At 46.9% G+C, this 24,505-nt stretch overlaps 1 protein-coding gene across 2 annotated transcripts in view; it reads right to left on the minus strand.

Moving 5' to 3' along the window:
• The window catches only part of LOC141131190 (prolactin-releasing peptide receptor-like), a 363,387-nt gene that overhangs the window by 115,175 nt on the left and 223,707 nt on the right, over positions 1 to 24,505 (minus strand). The window contains exon 1 of one of the 2 annotated variants that reach the window (XM_073618239.1): positions 23,247 to 23,648. The exons of the other annotated variant lie outside the window; for it this stretch is intronic. The gene's annotated coding sequence lies outside the window, so the exon portion shown is untranslated. Of the gene's footprint in view, positions 1 to 23,246; positions 23,649 to 24,505 lie in introns of those variants that run through there. 2 annotated transcript variants of the gene reach the window in all.

A 24,505-nucleotide genomic window follows, 5' to 3' on the forward strand; every position in this document is an offset into this window, starting at 1 on the left:
TTTAGATGAACAGCAACACAGTACCAGAACCTTTAAGCCGACCCGGCAGTACTGTGCGGTAAGTTAGATTAGGATGCATCCTCCAATTGAGTCACCAGGTCTCTCTTGAGACCAGCCTTCCGCACGGACCTCTCCAAGATGGTTCCTCCCCTGGATCTTCTCAATTGCTTGGCTTCTTCCTGCAGGACAGACAGCACAGGATCACCTCTAAACTCATGAGCCCCAAACGACCTCTGGGCCCACTCATAGTAACAAAACCTCGGGCCAGCATGGTCCCGAGGCTGAAGGGAAGCCGTCACATACCTTTAGGCCAGGAGGGCCAGCAGGTGAAAGAGAACCAAAAATGGCGTCTGCCCCTTAAGTACTCTCTTCCAGAATGCATAGCAGTGGACCACCTCTGCCGAGTTGCTTCTGAGAAAGAAGAGCACTCAATACACTTCAGCCTGTTGCTTTTTAACACCAGCCTGTGGTGACAACGACACCTACAGGCGACAGCGTGAAACTGCACACAACACAGCCAATGCTGGAACAGAGGCTAAGTTAACTATAGATTAAATCTGAACTATGTACAGAACAGAAGACCCACAAGCGCCTGATCAACAGGAGCAGGGCACTACACATGATTTAATTAGCGCTGCATCTTTTGTTGGATATTAATCTTTTTTTATAGTATAAACTATACATATATTTTGAATTAAATAACATTTCTAATCAAATGAAGGCAATCACAAGAGTCCCCCTTTACATCAGAGTCCACAGAGTTCCCCTTTTTACATCTGAACTCATGGAATTCCCTTACACTGTAAGGGGGGACTCTGCAGACTCTGATGTATCTACACTTTTAGATTGATTTTCTGTTTGTCCCTCTAGCACATATTTGTTTTTGTTCCACTATTATTGTTTTTACATCATTCATTATGGATGTTCACAACAGGGCACAGCAAACATTTGAGGTTTATTTACTCATTTATATGGTAATGGTGAGAAGTTTCAGTTTGACACGTTTTTCTGACACTTGTTTAATCAATCAATTGATTGCTAATTAGGGTGTCAATTGATAACCTTCGCCTCATGTAATGATCTATGTACTTGTGTGTATATACAGTATATATACCTGTCTGTAGACACCAGTTTTTTGAGCTATAAGCAAGCACCCGACCTTGGTGTGAAACATGTAAGCTGATACCTGTAGTTCACCTTTGTATCCGGCACTTGAATAAAGAAATTGCACAGGAGTGCGGTCGTCGAGCCTTCTTTTCTTCTAGGTTTTCTTCTAAGATTGCCCTGTATTTGGCTCCATCCATCTTTCCATCAACTCTGACCAGCTTCCCTGTCCCTGCTGAAGAAAAGCATCCCCACCACATGATGCTGTCACCACCATGTTTCACGGTGGGGATGGTGTGTTCAGGGTCAGGGATGAGCCGAACACCCCTCGGTTCGGTTCGCACCAGAACATGAACAGGCAAAAAATTTGTTCGAACACGCGAACACCGTTGAAATCTATGGGACTCGAACATGAATAATCAAAAGTGCTAATTTTAAAGGCTTATATGCAAGTTATTGTCATAAAAAGTGTTTGGGGACCCGGGTCCTGCCCCAGGGGACATGGATCAATGCAAAAAAAAGTTTTAAAAACGGCTGTTTTTTCGGGAGCAGTGATCTTAATAATGCTTAAAGTGAAACAATAAAACTGTAATATCCCTTTAAATTTCGTACCTGGGGGGTGTCTATAGTATGCCTGTAAAGGGGCGCATGTTTCCCATGTTTAGAACAGTCTGACAGCAAAATGACATTTCAAAGGAAAAAAGTCATTTAAAACTACTCACAGCTATTAATGCATTGCCGGTCCAACAATACACTTAAAAGTTAATTGATAAAAACGGCATGGGAATTCCCCACAGGGGAACCCCGAACCAAAATTTAAAAAAAATGGCATAGGGGTCCCCCTAAATTCCATACTAGGCCCTTCAGGTCTGGTATGGATTTTAAGGGGAACCCCATGCCAAAAAAAAAAAAAAGGTGTGGGGGTCCCCCTCGAAATCCATACCAGACCCTTCAGGTCTGGTATGGATTTTAAGGGGAGCCCCGCGCCAAAATTAAAAAAAAAATGGCTTGGGGTACCCCCAAAAATCCATACCAGACCCTTATCCGAGCACGCAACCTGGCAGGCTGCAGGAAAAGAGGGGGAACCGTACCAGGCCACATGCCCTCAACATTGGGAGGGTGCTTTGGGGGGTCCCCCCCAAAGCACCTTGTCCCCATGTTGATGAGGACAAGAGCCTCATCCCCACAACCCCTGCCCGGTGGTTGTGGGAGTCTGCGAGCAGGGGGCTTATCAGAATCTGGAAGCCCCCTTTAACCCCCAGATCCCAGCCCCCCCTTAAAGATGACAAGAGACAGTTTTTGACAACTCCTTTATTTAAATGCTTCTTCTTTCTTCTATCTTCTATCTTCTTTCTTCTATCTTCCTTCGGTTTCTTCCTCCATCTTCTTCTTCTTCCTCCGATCCTCTGCTTCTTGCTCCGGTGTTCTCGTCCGGCATCTTCCTCTGCGGCGTCTTCTTCCCTTCTCCGTGCTCGGGCCGCTCTGCATCCATGATGGGAGGCTCCCGCAGTGTGACGCTTCTCGTCTTCTCGTGTTAGTTTTCCGCCACACATTGTGTTTTGCTTTTAGGCCAAAAAGTTGAATTTTGGTCTCATCTGACCAGATCACCTTCTTCCACATGTTTGCTGTGTCCTCCACATGGCTTCTCACAAACTACAAACAGGACTTCTTATGACTTTCTTTCACCAATGTCTTTCTTCTTGTCACTCTTCCATAAAGGGCAGAATTGTGGAGAACACGACTAATAGTTGTCCTGTGGACAGATTCTCCCACCTGAGCTGTGGATCTCTGCAGCTCCTCCAGAGTTACCATGGACCTCTTGGCTGATTCTCTGATGAATGCTCTCCATGCCCGGCCCGTCAGTTTAGGTGGACGGCCATGTCTTGGTAGGTTTGCAGTTGTGCCATACTCTTTACATTTTCCGATGATGGATTAATTTAGAGGCATTCCAGAGACGGTCCCCTCAGAAGAGCTTCATCCATTTCTGCAAAAAAATGATTGCTGAACTGCTTCCATCAACAAAATCCCATGAGCTAATCATTGACAGAGCCCATCGACTTCCAAAGCCAATATATCTGCCAGAACGAGTACCCAGGGATGTTATTGCTAAGATCCACTTTTTTCAGGTAAAAGGATCAGCTCATGTATTTCTCTCGCCAGCGCAACTCGTTGCCGGAGCCCTATTCAGGGATTTCCCTATACACGGATCTCTCGCAGGCGACCATACAAGCCTGCAAAAATCTGATTACCATTATGAAAATCCTGTGTATCAACGACATCCCCTATAAATGGAAGTTTCTGACTAAGCTGTCCATTGATAAAAGTAACATGAACTTTCTTATATCCACCCTAGATGAAGGACTAGACCTTCATGAAGTCATGGGGCCTCGGGACTCCCGAGGAAGGCAAGTAAACTCCACCAAATTACTTAAAACGGCTCTGTGTTCTGACGCACGCGTCTAAATGGAAATTAATCCCTTTGAGATTTTGTACTCTCCTTCATGTTCAATATGTACAAACCCATTTTGGCAATCCTGACCCCACTATACCTCCTATCAGGATCCTGCCCGAATTAAGAAAAGAATAGATTAGAAAAGAATAGAATAGAAAAGAATAGAATAGAAAAAAAGAATACAATAAACTATAATAGAAAAGAAAAGAATTAAAATAAATAATAACATAAAATAGAATAGAATAGAACGAATATAACCATTTCCCAAAATTTAAATAGAATCGATTCAAATTTGAATAGAATAGAAAAGAATAGATTAGAATAGTATAGAAAATAATAGAATAGTATAGAAAAAAAACAATAGAATAGAAGGAATATAACCATCTTCCGAAATTTGAATGTCGAATAGAATAAATTTGAATAGAATTGTCAGGGCTGGGCCCAGCCCTTCCTTCTCTGAGCTGGCCGCTCAGCTGTCGGCTAATTGCCAGCTCCTATCTCTCCACAGTCACTCAGCTGTTGATGATATCCTGCTCGTCAGTCCTGCCTACTTAAGCCGTCCAGTCTAGATCCTCTCTGCCTTCGCCTCGGTCACATCTCTAGAGACGCTCTCCTGTGTTCCTGGTAAAGACTTGCTTGGCTGACATTCCTTCTGGCTCCCTGACGTTTTGGCTTGTCTGACTATCCGTTCCGGTTCCTGAACTCTGGCTATGTTTTGACTACGTTTACTCTGTTTACCTTTTTTACTTTTTTTTTTTTATTATTATTAAGCAAGTGTGATTTAACTGTACTTCTGTCTTAGTCTGATTCATGGTTTTTGACAAGACTAGAATAGAATAGAAAATAAAATAATAGAATAGAAAAGAATAGAATAGAATAAACAAATAGAAAAAGAATACAATTGAAAAACAATAGAACGGAATAGAATAGAAACTGTAACTATAAACTATATACTATAATAGAAAAGAAAATAATAAAAAAAAATAATAACATAGAATAGAATAGAATAGAATAGAAAGAATATAACCATTTCCCGAAATTCAAATAGAATCAATTTGAATTTGAAAAGAATAGAAAAGAATAGATTTTTTCAATCTGCACATGTCTATTAGGGACACCAGACACCAGACATCAGAGGAATTCTTTTCATTCAACGTGGGTTCCTCCAGCTGCATCTTTAATCTGTGGCGCTCTCATAAGGCTTTCACTACGGGAATACTGATCCAACTGGCCTTCGAGAGAACAGAAAAAAAAGAAAATTCACACATATTATATCTCCTAGCTGATATTACCCATCTGGAGGACATGTATGAAAACACACCTCATCAGTCAACGTTGTTGAAATTTACACAACGTAGAGTTGAGCTCAAATCAGCTTTAATAGACCACAACAAATTTATTAAGGGTTTAAATTTGGCCTCTTACTCACAAATAATAAAAAAAAAAAACCAGGGAAAAGACTGGCCTCTCAACTCAAGCAAAAGAAAGCCAGAGCGAGATTAGCCCAACTTCAACACCATAGGACAGGCAAAACTGTTTTCAACCCATCTGATATAGCCCAAGCGTTTAGAGATTACTATGTCTCATTGTATAATTTTAAGGATGATAATACTTATCCCTCAACCAAAAAAAAGAAGAAATTTCTACCTTCTCAAAAAAACTGAACTTACCAGCCCTTGATGACACCTCACTAACTCATATTAACCGTCCTATAGAGCAGCGGTCTCCAAACTTTTCAAACAAAGGGCCACTTTGTTGTCCTTCAGACTTTAGCAGGGCCGGATTGTGGCCAGCAGGGGGCAGAAAATGTCAAGGGCCCAGCATCAGTGAGAATAAATATGGCCTCAGGGTTGGTGGTCAGTAATAAGAGGAGTGTTCCCCCTTTTAGTAGGAGGAATAGTATCCCATTATTGTGTAGCGCCCTGGGGTTTAGTCAAAGAGCTCCTCACCAAATTCCTTGTCAGGAGTAGCTACTGTAGTTAATTACTAGGGATCCATTGACTGCTCCCTAAGTTTGGCCTGGTTGTACTTTCCTCTTCTATCACCAGGTAGCTGGGTACTTGGAGGTGTTAGATTGAGAAGGACAACTCAAGGTCAGGTTATGGGTATATGGGGTATCTCAGCCAATGGGCAGGGATTTTGTTGAATCCCTTGGCCTGCTGGGAGAGCCTATATATTCGGGTGAGGTCAGGTGATCCAAGTTCTTGTGTGCCACCCAGACCGCCATCTGGGTGGACGTGTGTCATCTGCCGCGGTCTGCTAGGGTGGAGATTGGGCCTATCCCGGGGGCATCAGGTTGCCAGGCTGTGTGAGGGCCTTTCCAGAAGTAAGAGGGCAGTGCAGGGATGGAACTGCGGCTTGCAGTTCAACCAAAAGTGACGGTTCTGCCGGCCGGAGAATCTGTCAGTGGTCGGAGGTAGAAGGGAAGCTGGCGCCACAAAGGGACCAATCACCTTTACCAGGGACCACAGTGAATAACTGAAGAAGGTACCGGAGCAGTATTCTCACCGAACGGGCACGGTGGAGAATCGGGAAACTTCAGGAGGTGATCAAGTCAGGGATCCAACCAGGGGAGGTGATGCTTGCAGAGCAGCCTTGTGTGTCAAGCTAGGGACCGAGACAGTCAGCAGGTGTGAAGCTTGAAGGTATCTGAAGTGCTAAGCTAGGGACCCAGCAGGAAAGCGTGGGTGACGCTTAAGGGAGATACCACCGCAGAAGCCTTGAGGGGCTCACAGGATTCAGAGTAAGTGAATCAGAGAGTCCGGTGAGAGACCAGGAGCTCAAGGGGCTAAAGAAGTACAAGGAGAAGTTGTAGTACAGCTGAGAGAACTGTTACCCTACTTTAGGAACTGTTTAAGTAATGTTGCCCTTAGGAAACAGCAATCGTGCAGAATTGGCACCATGATGGGGCCTTTCCCTGTACTCCTATTGAAGTCTCGGAGTCTGCCATTTGAAATTGCAACTACTTAAGGGTTTCCTGGCCCTAACCCTCTTTCCCCTACAAAATATAAAAAGGACTGTCAAAGAAAAAAAACCTCTTTTACATCCAAGAAGTGTCGGGCGCCCAAAGAATTTTACCACCTTTGCACCCCATATGCCTCACATCCCACCACTTATTGAAGAATGTCAGCTATCTTTGGCCTTGAAGGTTCGCATTAGACTGGAAAAGGTCAGAGATTCTGCTACAATTGGTATCGGTGGAAGATATAGTGGCCCATTGTTGGTGTCAGTGGGAGGAATAGTGCCTCATATCAGTGGAAGGAATTGTGCCCCAAGGGCTGGATAAAGGCAAGCAAAGGGCCACATCTGGCCCTCGGCCTTCAGTTTGGAGACCCCTGCTATAGAAGATCAAGAAGTCCTTAATATCATTGCAGCTCTCCCCTTTAATAAATTGCCTGGAATACAGTGCCTTGCAAAAGTATTCACCCCCCCCTTGGCATTTTTCATGTTTTGTTGCCTCACAACCTGGAATTATCATGGATTGTTTGAGGATTTGCATCATTTAATTTACAGAACATGCCCACAACTTTGAAGATTTTTTTTTTTTTTTATTATTGTGAAGCAAACAACAAATAGGACAAAATAACAGAAAAGGTGAATGTGCATAACTATTCACCCCCCCTAAAGTCAATACTTTGTAGAGCCGCCTTTTGTGGCTATCACACCTCCAAGTCGCTTTGGATAAGTCTCTATGAGCTTGCCACATATTACCACTGGGATTTTTGCCCATTCCTCCTTGCAAAACTGATCCAGCTCCTTCAAGTTGGATGGTTTGCGCTTGTGAACAGCAATCTTTAAGTCTGACCACAGGTGTTCTATTGGATTGAGGTCTGGACTTTGACTAGGCCACTCCAACACATTTACATGTTTCCCCTTAAACCACTCAGTTGTTGCTTTAGCAGTGTGTTTGGGGTCATTGTCCTGCTGGAAGGTGAACCTCTGTCCTAGCCTCAAATCACACACAGAGTGCTACAGGTTTTGCTCAAGAATATCCCTGTATTTATCACCATCCATCTTTCCCTCAACCCTGAAAAGTTTTCCAGTCCCGACTGCTGAAAAACATCCCCACACCATGATGCTACCACCACCATGTTTCACAGTGGGGATGGTGATCTTTGGGTGATGTGATGTGTTGGGTTTGCGCCAGACATAGCGTTTTCTTTGATGGCCAAAAAGTTCAATTTTAGTCTCATCAGACCAGAGCACCTTCCTCCATACATTTTGGGAATCTCCCACGTGCCATTTTGTTTTTTGCTGAAAGTAATATCTTTCTTCTGGCCACTCTGCCATAAAGCCCAACTCTATGGAGCGTACGGCTTATTGTCGTCCTATGTACAGATACTCCAGTCTCTGCTGTGGAACTCTGCAGCTCCTCCAGGGTTACCTTAGGTCTCTGTGCTGCCTCTCTGATGAATGCTCTCCTTGCCCGGTCCATGGGTTTTGGTGTGCGGCCGTCTCTTGGCAGGTTTGCTGTTGTGCCATGTTCTTTCCATTTGGTTATGATAGATTTGATGGTGCTCCTAGGGATCATCGAAGATTTGGATATTTTTTTATAACCTAACCCTGACTTGTACTTTTCAATAACATTGTCCCTTACTTGCTTGGAGAGTTCCTTGGTCTTCATGGCAGTGTTTGGTTAGTGGTGCCTCTTGCTTAGGTGTTGCAGCCTCCGGGGCCTTTCAAAAAGGTGTGTCTATGTAATGACAGATCATGTGATACTTAGATTGCACACAGGTGGACATCATTTCACTAATTATGTGACTTCTGAAGGTAATTGGTTGCACCAGAGCTTTTTATGGGCTTCATAACAAAGGGGGTGAATACATACGCACATGTCAATTATCAGTTTTTTATTTTGTTAATTTTATGTATATATTTTTCTAATTTTACTGCACCAATGTGGACTATTGTGTTCTGATCCATCACATATAATTCAGATTAAAAAAACATTGAACCAAAGGCTGTAATGTAACAAAATAGGTAAAAAGCCAAGGGGGTGAATACTTTTGCAAGGCACTGTAGGTGGACTCTCCTCTGAATATTATAAAGCCCTCACCCCAGTTCTAAGCCCTTACTTAGTAAAACTTTACAACACTGCTATATTCTCAGATAAATTCCCAAAGGAGATGCTTGAGGTGGTAATCGTAACCCTCCCCAAAGCCGGGAAAGAATCCACCCAGACACAGAATTTTAGGCCAATCCCTCTTTTTGAATACTGATTTAAAAAATATACTCCAACATACTAGCAAACAGACTCTTAGAGCTAACCCCACTCCTCCTTGGTCCGGAACAAGTTGGTTTTGTGAAAGGGAGACAAGCTCCTGATGGAACAAGGAGAATGATCGACTTAATCTACCACGCAGGGGCCTGTCGGGTGCCTTCTCTCCTCCTTGCATTGGACGCGGAGAAGACATTTGACAGGGTCCATTGGGAATACCTTTCACAGGTTTTGACTAAATTTGGACTCTCTGGGACAATACACTCAGCAATTATGTCTTTATACTATATACCCCCAGCGAGAGTATTTGTAGATGGCACCCTGTCTGATCCCTTCGACCTTTCTAATGGCACCAGGCAGGGTTGCCCTCTATCTTCTATTATATTCACTTTAGCCATTGAACCCTTTACGGAGGCCATCAGAGCTGACCCACTCATTCAAGGGTTGCAGGTTGGCAACTGGGCCAAATAGGGCTCTTCACCGACGATATTATTTTGGCACTATCAAATCCTGCCAATTCCCTAACCAGAGTCCAACAGTTGATTGAAGACTTTGGGAAAGTATCCTACTATAAGATCAACGCTAGTAAATGTCAGACCCTTGCCATGGTGCTGTCCCCAGATCAAATAAGTCACTTAAAGAGAAACTTTCCTTATTCCTGGGGGGCCAAATCAATAACATATTTGGGAATTCAATTATCCTTTCCCGCCAGTTCACTTTATGAATCTAACTTCCCTTCCTTATTAACTAATACCTCTGAAGACTTGAACCGTTTGGAAAAAATACAGCTCTCATGGGTGGGCAGAGCAGCCGCCTTTAATATGCAAATATTACCAAAGATTTTGTATATGTACAGGACCCTTCCATCCCCATCCCAAGTTCCTTCTTTAACAAATGCAATTCTCTTCTACGGAAATACATTTGGCAAAGCAAAAATCCCGGAATTGCTATGACCTCTCTGCAATTGGTGAAAAGAAGTAGAGGCATAGGACTATTAGACCTTTTGGGCTACTCTAAAGCAACCATAATGGACCAACTTAAACACTGGCTAAAATCAACAGCGGACGGGTTATGGGTTACTATGGAGCATAAAATGACAATGTGAAATGTTTTATGCTGAATTAAGTTACAAAAATAAATATCAACAACAACATAATTAGTGCCCATCAATGCAGCCTATCAGTGCCCATCAGTGCAGCATCATCGGTGCATCTTATCAGTGCCCATCAGTGCCACCTAATCAGAGCCCATCAATGCAGCCTCACCAGTGCCCATCAATGCAGCCTCACCAGTGCCCATCAATACAGCCTCACCAGTGCCCATCAATGCAGCCTCACCAGTGCCCATCAATGCAGCCTCATCAGTGCAGCCTGACCAGTGCCCATTAATGCAGCCTCACCAGTGCCCATCAATGCAGCCTCATCAGTGCAGCCTGACCAGTGTCCATCAATGCAGCCTCATCAGTAGGGATGAGCCGAACACCCCCCGGTTCGGTTCGCACCAGAACCTGCAAATGGACCGAAAGTTCGCACGAGCGTTAGAACACCATTGACGTCTATGGGACTCGAACGTTCGAAATCAAAAGTGCTCATTTTAAAGGCTAATTTGCATGGTATTGTCCTAAAAAGGGTTTGGGGACCCGGGTCCTACACCAGGGGACATGTATCAATGCAAAAAAAACTTTTAAAAACGGCCGTTTTTTCAGGAGCAGTGATTTTAATGATGCTTAAAGTAAAAAAAAAAAAAGTGAAATATTCCTTTAAATATCGTACCTGGGGGGTGTCTATAGTATGCCTGTAAAGTGACGCGTGTTTCCCGTGTTTAGAACAGTCCCTGCACCAAATGTCATTTTTAAAGGAAAAAATCTCATTTAAAACTGCTTGCGGGTTTAATGTAATGTCGGGTCCTGGCAATATGGATGAAAATCAGTGAGACAAACGGCATGGGTACCCCCCAGTCCATTACCAGGCCCTTTGGGTCTTGTATGGATATTAAGGGGAACCCCGCACCCAAATTAAAATAAGGAAAGGTGTGGGGCCACCAGGCCCTATATACTCTGAACAGCAGTATACAGGCGGTGCAAACAAGACAGGGACTGTAGGTTTGTTGTTAAGTAGAATCTGTTTGTCATTTTGAACGGGTACATTTTTAACGTGTTTAGCTCCAGCCAAAATATCTTTTTAAGCTTTTTGGAAAACATAGGGAAGGGTTATCACCCCTGTGATATTTGTTTTGCTGTCTTTCCTCCTCTTTAGAAGATTTCACCTCACTTTTTGTCCCAATGACAAATGTTTTTTGAGAATTTGGGGTTTTTTGTGGAACAAGGATTGGAAAGCATCAGTGGAAAGGAGAAATGTTTTTCCCATATTAACTCTTACAGGAGAGAATTTCCCTTCCTAGGGGTAGATTTCATCTCACTTCCTGTTGTCTCCTTCCGTTTGCAAGTAGGAGTCATTTGTAAGTTAGATGTTTGAAAGTAGGGTCCTGCCCTATATACTCAGCAGAAATTTGGGCCTTAGGTGTTGTTGTGGCCACAACAATGTAAGCCCTCACAGGGCCCTGCTGTGAAATATTAGATCAAGAATTGTAATTACATGCCCCTGTTGAACAGGGGCAGAAAAATTGGGCCTGTGGTGGTGGTGGTGCTGGTGCCACAACACTGCAACCCCTCACAGACACTCTAGTTGGAACGCAGGAACGAGCCCTGCTGCAAAGTATTGCATCAAAAATTGTAATTACACGCCCCTGTTAAACAGGGGCTGAAAAATTGTGCCTTAGGCACTGGTGGTGGTGCCCAGAACCAAAAATGTTCTTACAAGCTATCAGCGTGATGATTGAGGAGGAAGAGGATAATTACTCAGGGATAGTCACTCAGCATCAGCATAGGCAGTCTTTGAAGGGATCTGAGATTTCAAAAAAAATTATTCGGTTACATCAGCATCAGGTACTTGGTAGCTGGTGGTGATCCAAGACTGATTCATTTTTATGAAGGTCAGTCGATCGACCGAGTCAGTGGACAGACGCACCCTGTGATCGGTTACCACGCCTCCAGCAGCACTGAATGTGCGTTCCGAAAGAACGCTGGATGCAGGACAGGCCAGTAGCTCAATTGCATACTGTGCAAGCTCTGGCCAGTGATCCATCCTCAAGACCCAGTAACCCAGAGGATTTTCGGTGGGAAAGGTGTCCAAGTCTGATCTTGCCCCTAGGTATTCCTGCACCATGTAAAACAGACGCTGGCGATGGTTGCTGGAACCGATCATACCTTGGGGCTGCGGACCAAAAAATTGTCTGAACGCATCGGTCAGACGGCCACCTTCTCCACCGCTCCTTCTTTGACTGACCGAAGCCTCAGCAACACGTTGTCCAGAAACAGGAGTTTGTAACCTCCCAGTCTCTGGGAACGCGTTGCACAGACCTTTCTGCAAGGCCTCCCGAAGATGTTTCATCTTCTGCTCCCTCTGCGATGGCAAGATAAGGTCCGCAACCTTACCTTTGTAACGTGGATCAAGGAGGGTTGCCAGCCAGTATTGGTCCTTATCCTTGATACCACGAATACGAGGATCCTTACGCAGGCTTTGCAGGATCAGGGAGGCCATGCAGCGTAGGTTTTCTGAGGCATTTGGTCCGGAGTCCTCTGGGTCACTAAGGACGACATGGTCCGCAGCCACCTCCTCCCAGCCACGTACAAGTCCATGTGTTTCTTGGGACTGATCCCTTAAAGACTGCTGCTGATGCTGAGTGCCAGGCTCCACCTCCATACTGACACAATCTTCCTCCTCCTCCTCCTCCTCCTCGTCCTCTTCCTGTGTGATCGGTGGGCACGCAGGAACACTGTCTGGATAAAGGGGGCCTTGAGAGCTAAGGAAGTCCTCCTCTTCCTGCCTCTGTTCTGCCTCAAGTGCCCTGTCCATTATTCCACGCAGCGTGTGCTCCAACAGGTGGACAAGGGGGACAGTGTCACTGATGCATGCACTGTCACTGCTCACTATCCTCGTGGCCTCCTCAAATGATGACAGGACAGTGCATGCATCCCTGATCATGGCCCACTGGCGTGGGGAAAAAAAACCAAGCTCCCCTGACCCTGTCCTGGTGCCATAGTCGCACAGGTACTCATTGATGGCCCTCTGCTGCGTGTGCAGCCGCTGCAGCATGGCCAACGTTGAGTTCCACCTGGTGGGCATGTCACAGATTAGGCGGTTCTTGGGCAGGTTAAACTCCTTTTGGAGGTCCATCAGCTGAGCACTGGCATTATATGACTGGCGGAAATGCACACAGACTTTCCTGGCCTGCCTCAGGACATCCTGTAAGCCCGGGTACCTGCCCAAGAATCGCTGACCCACCAAGTTAAGGACGTGAGCCAAACAGGGCACATGGGTCATTTGTCCCTGTCGGAGGGCAGAGAGGAGGTTGGTGCCATTGTCGCAAACCACCATTCCTGCCTTAAGTTGGTGTGGCGTCAACCACCTCTGAACCTGCCCCTGCAGAGCTGACAGAACCTCTGCCCCAGTGTGGCTCCTGTCCCCAAGCACACCAGCTCAGGCACCGCATGGCATCTTTTGGCCTGCGTACTTGCGTAGCCCCTTGAACGGCTACGGAGCACCGCTGGTTCCGAGGACAAAGCACAGGAAGAGGCCATGGAGGAAAAAGAAGAGGAGGGGGTGGAGGAGAGAGGTGTGTCACAATCATTAGCATTTTGGAGGCGTGGTGGCGGAACAACCTCCAACACTACTGCACCTTGTCCTGCATCCTTCCCAGCTGCCAGCAGAGTCACCCAATGTGCCGTGAAACTTAGGTAACGTCCCTGTCCATGCCTGCTGGACCATGAGTCTGCGGTAATATGCACCTTACCACTGACCGCCCTGTCCAGCGAGGCATGGACATTGCCTTCCACATGCCGGTAGAGAGCCGGAATCGCCTTCCGTGAGAAAAAGTGGCGTTTGGGTACCTGCCACTGAGGAACCGCACATTCCACAAACTCACGGAAGGGGGCAGAGTCTACCAACTGAAAAGGCAGCAGTTGAAGTGCTAGCAATTTTGCCAAGCTAGCATTCAACCGCTGGGCATGTGGATGGCTGAGAGCAAACTTCTTTCGGCGGTGCAGCAGCTGGGGCAGGGAAATTTGCCTGGTACAATCTGACGTCAGTGTACCAAAAGCAGTTTGCCCACAAGTACTTGGCTGTGACACACCTAATTCTACACCTTCATTCCTCTCACTGCAGGTCTCAGAGAGGACTGAAGGTATAGTGGGGTTGGAAATCTCAGCTGATGAGGAGCAAGGAGAGGTCCTCTTTGTTATTTGGTGTGGGTCTTTTAGATACGCTTGCCAACAAACTGCATGGCAGGTCAACATATGTCTGGTCAAGCATGTGGTACCCAAGCGGGAGATGTTTTGGCCACGCGAGATACGCTTGAGACATATGTTGCAAATAGCAGCGGTGCGATCTGATGCACTCGTCTCAAAAAAGGCCCACACCAAAGAACTTTTTAAATAACGCGCAGAGACTGCAGCGCCCTGCACATGTGGAGCTTTGGGGTGTGATGTAGTCAATGTGCTGCCCTTATGATGTGCCACCTCCTCCTCCTCCTCCTCTCTCCTATCAGGCACCCACGTTGAGTCAGTGACCTCATCATCCCCTCCCTCCTCATCACTGGAGCAAATCTGGCAGTATGCTGCAGCAGCGGGAGCATGACTGCCAGATTGCTGTCCTTCTTGGGCACCCCCTCTGTCCGTGCTCATGTTACTGCCTTCATTGAGCTCAGTATCATCATCAGAGCCTTCCAAACGCTGGGCATCCTCCTGGAGCATGTACCCAACACTGTGGTCAAACAGTTCGAGGGACTCCTCAGGAGGACATGGTGGGGCTAGGGAAGGAGTCACTGATGATATTGAGCCGAGGGAACAGGCCGCTGCTTTGCCAGACAAAGTACCCTGGGCATGGGTGAGAGAGGATGAGGAGTATGAGGACGGCTTGGTCATCCACTCGACCAAGTCTTCCGCATGTTGCGGCTCAACATGGCCAGCTGCCGAAAAAAAGGCCAAGCGTGTCCCACGGCCACGTGCTGATGAGGATGCACCGTCTCCACGACCAGCACTAGACACAGAGCCTGCTTGCCCTCTCTTATTGGCTTGTGACTGTCTGCCTCTCCTTCTTGGCCTTCCAGACATACTAATGGCCTGTAGCTGCACTAAGCTGGGATATATATATATATATATATATATATATATATATATATATATATATATATATATGTACTGATACTGCAGCTAGCAAAATCAACTGCCTGCCTGTAGTATGAGAACACCACCAACCTTCTACAGGTAGCTTTAGCTGAACACTGTGAGGTGGACGCACCCCACTAACTTGTAGGTTTAGCTGAACACTGTGAACAGGACGCACCCCACTAACTTGCAGGTTTAGCTGAACACTGTGAACAGGACGCACCCCACTAACTTGTAGGTTTAGCTGAACACTGTAAGGTGGACGCACCACACTAACTTGTAGGTTTAGCTGAACACTGTGAGCAGGACGCACCCCACTAACTTGTAGGTTTAGCTGAACACTGTGAGGTGGACGCACCCCACTAACTTGTAGGTTTAGCTGAACACTGTGAGGTGGACGCACCACACTAACTTGTAGGTTTAGCTGAACACTGTGAGCAGGACGCACCGCACTAACTTGTAGGTTTAGCTGAACACTGTGAGCAGGACGCACCCCACTAACTTGTAGGTTTAGCTGAACACTGTGAGCAGGACGCACTGCACTAACTGTAAATAGTCTAGCTGCCTGACTGTGGTACTAATAGGATCAAAAGAACACCAGTAATTTTCTTCAGGTAGCTGTAAATACTGTAACAAGACAAGCCTGCCTGTCAGTAAGAAGATAACAGGAACAGATCTAGCTAAACTGAATACAGTGTATATATATATATATGCAACACCTGGGATGCATATATATACACAATACACTGTAAGTGCAGCTAACTGACTGTTCTGCCTAATCTATCTAACTCAAATCAAATTTCACTGTCTGTCTCTCTCTCTCTCTCTATCTCTCAGCACACCGGAACACACACTACACAGGGCCGCCGTGCAGGCGGCCTTATATAGTGTGGGGCGTGTACTAAATCCCCTGAGCCATAATTGGCGGCGCTGTGATTGGCCAAGCATGCGGGTCATAGTGCATGATTGGCCAATCATCAGCCAGCAATGCACTGCGATGCCGCAGTGAATTATGGGCCGTGACGCACCACACGAATTTGGCGCGAACGGCCCATATCGTTCGCAATTCGGCGAACGGGCGAACAGACGATGTTCGAGTCGAACACAAAGCTCATCCCTACTCATCAGTGCACATCAATGCAGCCCTATCAATACTGCCTGAACAGTGCCCTTCAATGCAGCCTATCAGTGCCCATCAGTAGAGCCTATCAGTGCCCATCAATACAGCCTCATCATAGCAGCCTTATCAGTGCCCATCAATGCAGCCGATCAGTGCATTTTATCAGTACCCATCAGTGCAGAATCATCAGTGCAGCTTATCAGTGCCCATCGGTGCCGCCTCATCAGTGCCCATCAATGCAGCCTATCAGTGCCCATCAGTGCAGCCTCATTAGTGCCCATCAAAACAGCCTCATCAGTGCAGCCTGATCAGTGGCAATCATAGCAGCCTATCAGTGCCCATGAGTGCAGCCTCACCAGTGCTCATCAGTGCAGCCTCACCAGTGCCCATCAATGCAGCCTCACCAGTGCCCATCAATACAGCCTGATCAGTGCCTATAAGTGCAGCATCATCAGTGCAGCTTATCAGTGCCCATCAGTGCCACCTCATTAGAGCCCATCACTGCAGCCTCACCAGTGCCCATCAATGCAGACTTATCAATGCAGCTTCTTAGTGCCCATCAGTGCCACCTCATCAGTGCCCATCAATGCAGCCTATCAGTGCCCATCAGTGCAGCCTCATTAGTGCCCATCAAAACAGCCTCATCAGTGCCCATCAAAGCAGCCTGATCAGTGCCCATCAATACAGTCTCTTCATAACAGCCTGATCAGTGCCTATCAATGCAGTCGATCAGTGCAACTTATCAGTACCCATCAGTGCAGCATCATCAGTGCAGCTTATCAGTGCCGCCTCATCAGTGCCCATCAATGCAGCCGATCAGTGCAGCTTATCAGTACCCATCAGTGCAGCATCATCAGTACAGCTTATCAGTGCCGCCTCATTAGTGCCCATCAATGCAGCCTATCAGTGCCCATCAGTGCAGCCTCATTAGTGCCCATCAAAACAGCCTCACCAGTGCAGCCTGATCAATGCCCATCAATGCAGCCTGATCAGTGCCCATCAATACAGCCTCTTCAGTGCAGCCTGATCAGTGCCAATCATAGCAGCCTATCAGTGCCCATCAGTGCAGCCTATCAGTGCCTATCAGTGCAGCATCATCAGTGCAGCTTATCAGTGCCCATCAGTGCCACCTCATCAGTGCCCATCAATGCAGCCTCACCAGTGCCCATCAATGCAGCCTCATCAATGCAGCTTATTAGTGCCCATCGGTGACGCCTCATCAGTGCCCATCAGTGCAGCCTATCAGTGCCCATCAGTGCAGCCTCATTAGTGCCCATCAAAACAGCCTATTCAGTGCAGCCTGATCAGTGCCCATCAATGCAGCCTGATCAGTGACCATCAATACAGCCTCTTCAGTGCAGCCTGATCAGTGCCAGTCATAGCAGCCTATCAGTGCCCATCAGTGCAGCCTATCAGTGCCTATCAGTGCAGCATCATCAGTGCAGCTTATCAGTGCCCATCAGTGCAGCCTCATTAGTGCCCATCAAAACAGTCTCATCAGTGCAGCCTGATCAATGCCCATCAATGCAGCCTGATCAGTGCCCATCAATGCAGCCTCACCAGTGCCCATCAATGCAGCCTCATTAGTGCCCATCAATGCAGTGCCCATTAGTGCCACCTCACCAGTGCCCATCAATGCATCAATCAATTGCATTGTGTTTGCTTTGCTTCAAAAATTCTCCCTCATGTCTCTTTCTGTGTACTTCAAAGTGTCTCCAAAGCCTCCATAAAAGTCTATGACCATGCTCACTTACAGCACCTGCAGCTTTTGAGGGGCTTTTACCAGTGTGACTTGGAACCCTTTAAATTGCTGCGACTCAAGTCGCAGTGACTTTGAAAAAGTTTCCTGCACTATTTATGTGCGATTTCAGTGTAACTTGCATTGACATCTGTTAAATGAAGTTGCAGAGATATCAGCAAGCTACACATGAAGTCGCGCTGAAATAGCTTCAAAACCAGGAGCAGGAGAAACTAAAAAAGTCACATGTGATGTGCATCATGGGAGAAATATAGCGGGAGGTGAGCGGGGACCAGAGAGAGAGGAGGATCAGAAACCTGGAGGATCAGCAAACCAGAGGATCAGCAGAGCTGGGGGTTACTACTGAGTGGGGAATCAGCAGAGCTGGGGGTCATTATTGAGTGGGGTATCAGCAGAGCTGGGGGTTACTACTGAGTGGGGGATAAGCAGAGCTGGGGGTTACTACTGAGTGGGGATCAGCAGAGCTGGGGGTTACTACTGAGTGGGGATCAGCAGAGCTGGGGGTTACTACTGAGAGGGGATCAGCAGAGCTGGGGGTTACTACTGAGTGGGGGATCAGCAGAGCTGGGGGTTACTACTATGTGGGGGATCAGCAGAGCTGGGGGTTACTACTGAGAGGGGATCAGCAGAGCTGGGGGTTACTACTGAGTGGGGGATCAGCAGAGCTGGGGGTTACTACTGAGTGGGGATCAGCAGAGCTGGGGGTTACTACTGAGAGGGGATCAGCAGAGCTGGGGGTTACTACTGAGAGGGGATCAGCAGAGCTGGGGGTTACTACTGAGTGGGGGATAAGCAGAGCTGGGGGTTACTACTGAGTGAGGATCAGCAGAGCTGGGGGTTACTACTGAGAGGGGATCAGCAGAGCTGGGGGTTACTACTGAGAGGGGATCAGCAGAGATGGGGGTTACTACTGAGTGGGGATCAGCAGAGCTGGGGGTTACTACTGAGAGGGGATCAGCAGAGCTGGGGGTTACTACTGAGTGGGGGATCAGCAGAGCTGGGGGTTACTACTGAGTGGGGATCAGCAGAGCTGGGGGTTACTACTGAGAGGGGATCAGCAGAGCTGGGGGTTACTACTGAGAGGGGATCAGCAGAGCTGGGGGTTACTACTATGTGGGGGATCAGCAGAGCTGGGGGTTACTACTGAGAGGGGATCAGCAGAGCTGGGGGTTACTACTGAGTGGGGGATCAGCAGAGCTGGGGGTTACTACTGAGTGGGGGATCAGCAGAGCTGGCGGTTACTACTGAGTGGGGATCAGCAGAGCTGGGGGTTACTACTGAGTGGGGGATAAACAGAGCTGGGGGTTACTACTGAGTGGGGATCAGCAGAGCTGGGGGTTACTACTGAGAGGGGATCAGCAGAGCTGGGGGTTACTACTGAGAGGGGATCAGCAGAGCTGTGGGTTACTACTGAGTGGGGATCAGCAGAGCTGGGGGTTACTACTGAGAGGGGATCAGCAGAGCTGGGGGTTACTACTGAGAGGGGATCAGCAGAGCTGGGGGTTACTACTGAGAGGGGATCAGCAGAGCTGGGGGTTACTACTATGTGGGGGATCAGCAGAGCTGTGGGTGGGGGGGTTACTACTGAGTGGGGGGGTCAACAGAGCTGGGGGTTACTACTGAGTGGGGGATCAGCAGAGCTGGGGGTTACTACTATATGGGGGATCAGCAGGGCTGGGGGTTACTACTGAGTGGGGGATCAGCAGAGCTGGGGGTTACTACTGAGTGGGGGATGAGCAGAGCTGGGGGTTACTACTGAGTGGGGGATCAGCAGAGCTGGGGGTTACTACTGTGTGGGGGATCAGAAGAGCTGGGGGTTACTACTGAGTGGGGGATCAGCAGAGCTGGGGGTTACTACTGAGTGGGGATCAGCAGAGCTGGGGGTTACTTCTGAGTGGGGGATAAGCAGAGCTGGGGGTTACTACTGAGTAAGGATCAGCAGAGCTGGGGGTTACTACTGAGAGGGGATCAGCAGAGCTGGGGGTTACTACTGAGAGGGGATCAGCAGAGCTGGGGGTAACTACTGAGTGGGGATCAGCAGAGCTGGGGGTTACTACTGAGAGGGGATCAGCAGAGCTGGGGGTTACTACTGAGAGGGGATCAGCAGAGCTGGGGGTTTCTACTATGTGGGGGATCAGCAGAGCTGGGGGTTACTACTGAGTGGGGATCAGCAGAGCTGGGGGTTACTACTGAGTGGGGATCAGCAGAGCTGGGAGTTACTACTGAGTGGGGGATAAGCAGAGCTGGGGGTTACTACTTAGTGGGGATCAGCAGAGCTGGGGGTTACTACTGAGAGGGGATGAGCAGAGCTGGGGGTTACTACTATGTGGGGGATCATCAGAGCTGGGGGTTACTACTGAGTGGGGGATTAGCAGAGCTGTGGGTGGGGGGTTACTACTGAGTGGGGATCAGCAGAGCTGGGGGTTACTGCTGAGTGGGGGATCAGCAGAGCCAGGGGTTACTACTGAGTGGGGGATCAGCAGAGCTGGGGGTTACTACTGAGTGGGGGATCAGCAGAGCCGGGGGTTACTACTGTGTGGGGGATCAACAGAGCTGGGGGTTACTACTGAGTGGGGGGTCAACAGAGCTGGGGGTTACTACTATATCGGGGATCAGCAGGGCTGGGGGTTACTACTGAGTGGGGGATCAGCAGAGCTGGGGGTTACTACTATATGGGGGATCAGCAGGGCTGGGGGTTACTACTGAGTGGGGGATCAGCAGAGCTGGGGGTTACTACTGAGTGGGGGATGAGCAGAGCTGGGGGGTTACTACTGAGTGGGGGATGAGCAGAGCTGGGGGTTACTACTATGTGGGGGATCAGAAGAGCTGGGGGTTACTACTATGTGGGGGATCAGAAGAGCTGGGGGTTACTACTGAGTGGGGGATCAGCAGAGCTGGGGGTTACTACTGAGTGGGAGATCAGCAGAGCTGGGGGTTACTACTGAGTTGGGGATCAGCAAAGCTGGGGGTTACTACTATGTGGAGGGTCAGCAGATCTGGTAGTAGTAGCAGTGTAGTAGTGGTGTAGAAGCAGTATAGTAGTTGTGTAGTAGCAGTGTAGTACTGGTGTAGTAGCGATGTAGTAGCGGTGTTGCAGTGGTAGTAGCAATTCTTTTGTTCTCCAGTGATTAAAGTATATATGACCCCTCACCGGCTAAAACAACCCAATCAGTGTAAACTATAAATGAAAGGCAATACATTTGCATATAGATTAAAAAAACAATAATAAATACCTGTTTTCATATATCCTCTGTTCTTAGCTGCATAAGGAGCTCAGAGAACTGGCGGAGTAGAAACAGCAGTACACTGGTCTTCCCAGTGAACGGCTGTGCAGGGGGGCGTGCCGGGGCAATTCTGATCATTGGAGAAGCGTACACTGAGTTCCCACCACAGCTAGAGAACTGACCATGATGCTCTCTCATGCCTAGTGTGGTCAGTTTTTAATAGGAAAGCAGAGGGACTGGCAGGAACACCAGAGATTTCACACAAAGGAGGCAAAACAAAGAGAACAGGAAACTTTCTCCTACAAGTACGTGGTAGAGCAGCCGTATATCAGGAATACGAAGTGCTGAGTTTGCATATAATTTCATTCTTTGTAAATCTGAAGCATCACCAATATTTCTTCTCTTTCTATAAAGTTGGACGTAAGACGAAGCCACGTCCATAAATCACCATCTCACACCTGCAGGCAGTTTGCCGTCCGGCAGTCGAAGTTTTGACTGATGGCGGCTCGGCGGGTACATCGCGCTTCGCACTCCACTGGATTGGCTTCATTAGAAGTGACAGTTTGTTCTCGATGTTCAGTGATCAGTGCGGAGTGTGCACATCTGATACATTGTATACAGTATATACAATATATATACACAGTCCAGGGACTGACCACACCTGTATACAGTATATACAATATATACACAGACCAGGGACTGACCACACCTGTATACAGTATATACAATATATATACACAGTCCAGGGACTGACCACACCTGTATACAGTATAGACAATATATACACATAGGACAGGGACTGATCACACCTGTATACAGTATATACAATATATATATACACAGTCCAGGGACTGACCACACCTGTATACAGTATATACAATATATACACAGACCAGGGACTGACCACACCTGTATACAGTATATACAATATATACACAGACCAGGGACTGATCACACCTGTATACAGTATATACAATATATACACACAGACCAGGGACTGACCACACCTGTATACAGTATAGACAATATATACACATAGGACAGGGAGGGGCTGACCACACTATACCAGCAATCCACAGGCTGCAAGAGCCTCCTAAAAAAGAGGAATCTCAAATTCTGAACATCAAAGCTGTGATATCCAACCTCTGAGTGACAATAGAAGAGAAGGACATCAGATGGCAGTGATTAGTGGAGCGTGTCCTAGAAGAGACCCGTCCTTCCTTTTATACCGGAGGTTCAAAATAATGACGGTAATTATATACCAGATATGTACAAACCTCACCGACACCGAGGAGGCGCTGCGAGTCCATCGATATTCCTGGAGGAGATCGTACATACGTGTGTGTGTGTGCAGACTTATGTACTATGAATATTACCATACTGGACTTAGTTACTATATATTATTATTATTATTGTAGTCATTAGCTATTATTATTTATTATTATATATTTAGTCATTATTATTATTTATTTTATAAAAATAATTTTATATAATAGATTTCACACAAGACTAAAAGTCTTACAACCACAAAATATCCATTCTCTGTGCATGCTGCCCCCCTTATAATAACGATAGTAATAGTAGCAGTAATAACAACAACAACATTAGAAGTCTTACAACCATAAAATATCGATCATATCCATTCCCTGTGTGCATGCTGTCCTAATAATAATAAAAATAATAATAAGATAAGTCATATAACCATAAAGTATCCATCATATTTATTCCCTGTGTTCATGCTGTCCCAAAAAATATTACTACTACTACTGCTAATAATAATAATAATAATGTGTGCATTCTGTTCCAATAATAATAATAATAATAATAATAATACAAGTCTTATAACCATTCAATATCCATCATTTCCATTCCCTGTGTGCATGCTGTCCTAATAACAATAATAATAATAAAAAAAAATGATATAAGTCATATAACCATAACGTATCCATCATATCCATTCCCTGTGTGTATGCTGTCCCTCTTATAAAAATAATATTAATAATAATAATAATAATATTATTATTATTAATACAATAAAATATCCATCATATCCATCCCCTATGTGTATGCTGTCCCTTGTATAAAAACAATGATAATAATAATAATAACAATCACAGTAATAATAGAAAGTCAGGTGTCTACTTACAGATAAGTCAAATTTTCCAGGAGAAATTGGGATTTAGTGGACATCCACTCTCTCTGTCCCATCAATAGACCTTTTGCACCTCTGCCACCTGTGACTCGTCAAGCTGTGTTGATTGTAAATCCTATTACATCCAGGGCAGGCTGTAGGGATGTTGTAGGGATGGTGTAAGGATGGTGTAGGGATGGGGTAGGGATGGGGTAGGGATGGAGTAGGGATGGGGTAGGGATGGAGTAGGGATGGGGTAGGGATGGGGTAGGGATAGTGTAGGGATGGTGTAGGGATAGTTTAGGGATGGTGTAGGGATGGTGTAGGGATGGTGTAGGGATGGGTAGGGGGGTGTAGGGATAGTGTAGGGATGGTGTAGGGAGAGGGTAGGGATAGTGTAGGGATGAGGTAGAGATAGTGTAGGGATGGGGTAGGGATGGGGTAGGGAGGGTGTAGGGATGGTGTAGGGATAGGGTAGGGATAGTGTAGGGATAGTGTAGGGATGAGGTAGAGATAGTGTAGGGATGAGGTAGAGATAGTGTAGGGATGGTGTAGGGATACTGTAGGGATAGTGTAGGGATACTGTAGGGATAGTGTAGGGATGGTGTAGGGATAGTGTAGGGATGGTGTAGGGATAGTGTAGGGATGGTGTAGAGCAGTTGCAGTGTGCGGTGGTATTGGATGGGTCGGTGGGGTGTCTAGCACTGGCTGAGCTCCTACAATCAGTGAAGCTTCTCGTGGTCTTGCTCTGGTTTGCAGGGAGGAGATGGAGGAGAGAAGTTTCTGTGTCTGTGGAGAGCTCTGGGTTTTATTCTTCCTCTAGTCCCTCCCCGATGGGGCTGAGTGGCGGTGGAAGAGTTAATACCTCTGTCGGAGAGAGACCCTGAAGCCGTTCGTTGCAATGTTTGGTGACAGCAGGAAGAATGTTATACGCAGAATGTGATACAAGATATTTACTGACTGAGAGATTACGGGAAAATAACTCAACGGAAGCACGGATGTGTGTTTCCAGAGCTTGAAGTGATACTAAAGTGGTTCTTTTTTTACTCTAATGCATTCTCTGTATAAAGATCAAAAATGTCCCTTTGTCCTGAAACACCAGCACTGTCTCCAGCTGCAGCTCCACTCCCCTCACTTTCTGGTCTCGTAGGAGAAGTCCATAGCCTCCTACTGCCATCAGTCAAAGTCCTGTGAGGTGTAGGGTGACCACTTGTATCGGATTGCCCGGGACAGTCCCGCATTTTGCCGGTCTGTCCCAGGGCCCCGGGCACCTT

The sequence above is a fragment of the Aquarana catesbeiana genome, linkage group LG03, assembly GCF_042186555.1.
Source record: "Aquarana catesbeiana isolate 2022-GZ linkage group LG03, ASM4218655v1, whole genome shotgun sequence".
Taxonomy (NCBI): domain Eukaryota; kingdom Metazoa; phylum Chordata; class Amphibia; order Anura; family Ranidae; genus Aquarana; species Aquarana catesbeiana.